This window comes from Meriones unguiculatus, chromosome X (assembly GCF_030254825.1).
Source record: "Meriones unguiculatus strain TT.TT164.6M chromosome X, Bangor_MerUng_6.1, whole genome shotgun sequence".
In the NCBI taxonomy this organism is placed as follows: domain Eukaryota; kingdom Metazoa; phylum Chordata; class Mammalia; order Rodentia; family Muridae; genus Meriones; species Meriones unguiculatus.
In genome coordinates this window covers 31,464,268-31,465,814 of record NC_083369.1, presented here as the reverse complement: position 1 = coordinate 31,465,814, position 1,547 = coordinate 31,464,268, and the positions used below count along the sequence as shown (strand labels likewise).

The 1,547-nt window shown below is 46.4% G+C and overlaps 1 pseudogene; it reads left to right on the top strand.

The window, feature by feature from the left end:
- The first annotated feature begins 770 nt into the window (after positions 1-770).
- On the top strand, positions 771-1,289 carry LOC110542426 (ferritin heavy polypeptide-like 17E; annotated as a pseudogene).
- Positions 1,290-1,547: the final 258 nt, after the last annotated feature.

The following is a 1,547-nucleotide window of genomic DNA, read 5'->3' as shown; positions in this document are numbered from 1 at the left end:
TTTAAAATCCTATATAGATGTGAAGATCATCAAACAGTTGCCTGGTTTACTTATGACAGTGAATGCTAATGATTCTTCATTCTGACTTTTGTCCCTGTCCTCATAGGTTCAGGTGAAAAGTAGTGGAGGTCAGTGATAAGAGCTATCATTCAAATAAAGATTTATGATGTTAAATTTACCTAAAGAAAGCAAATATCAAGCTGGGCGTGGTGGTGCATGCTTGTAATCCCAGAACCTGAGAGTCAGAGGCAGGAGGATCTCTGTGAGTTTGAGGCCAACCTGGTCTACAAAGTGAATTTAGGACTGCCAGGGCTGCACAAAGAAACCCTGTCTCGGGGGATGGTGGGGAGAGGGAATAAGCTAACAGCAGAATGTTGAGCAAAATAACATTGTGAAGATATTCAGAGAAATTGTTTTATAAAGCATCCAGAGGATTTAGTCTAAAACTTTGGGGTTTATTCATAGAGTGCTTTAAAACACACTTTGTAGGTTCATCAGTGCCCAGTAGGCCTCGTTGCTAGGCCCCGTTGCTATGAATATCAACATTCCTGACCTGCCCCCTTCCGAATCTACTTCCTGGTGCTGATATGACGTCATCATTAGAAACCAACACTCATTTCTGAGTGTCGTCTGAGACCTACCGGCTGTGTTCTTGTCTTCTTCTCTTCTGAGGGACTTCAGGAGAATGGGTCTGTGCCCTTTTGACTCACCCTGCTACTCTGAGCAGGTGGGAGACCTGCTGAGACTGTCTTGGTGTTCAAGTTCTCGCCATGGCTGAAGCATCCTCTCAGAACTCTGTCCTCGACTGTGAGGACACAGTCAACGCCCATATCCAGCCGCAGCTCTATGCCTCAAATGTGTACGAGCCTTCTATTTTGACCGTGATGATGTGGCCCTGGGGAACTTAAAGCACTTCTTCTTGAGCAAGTCACACAACTGCAAGGCTGGTGCCGAGATGTTCCTGTACCTTCAGAATGAACGTGGAGTCCACGTTGTCTCTCATGACATCGGGAGACCAGAAGGCACAGGGCCGTTGGCACAGGGCCGTTTAGGCCATGGAGTGCGCCTTGCACTTGGAGAAGGTCATCCACAAGAGCCTGCTGAACCTGCAGGAATTGGTCAAGGCAGAAGACGATGCCCACCTCCGCCATTTCCTGGAGCAACACTGTCTGGATGCGCAGGTCCAAGTTCTGAAGGAGATGTGCGACTACTGGGCAAACCTGCATCAGATGGGGGCTCTGGAGCAGAACTTGGCTGAGAACTTCTTTGACAAGCTCAGCCTGTCATGAAGCCTCAAGTGGACTGGACTGGTATGTCCCCAATGCCATCGGGTCTTCCTCCAGTCATTTGACCATGTTCATGCTGTTTTTGAGGTAAGTTCACTTATTCTGTTTCTGTTTGACTGTTGTTTGAAATAAAATTTGTTTCCAGCAAAATTAAAGTATCAAGAAGATGGATAAATTTATCTTTAGGGCCTGTGGGAGTAGATTCTTATGATACTTGACCAGTATTCAGGAAATCATGGGCTGTATCCCAAATCATAGCGA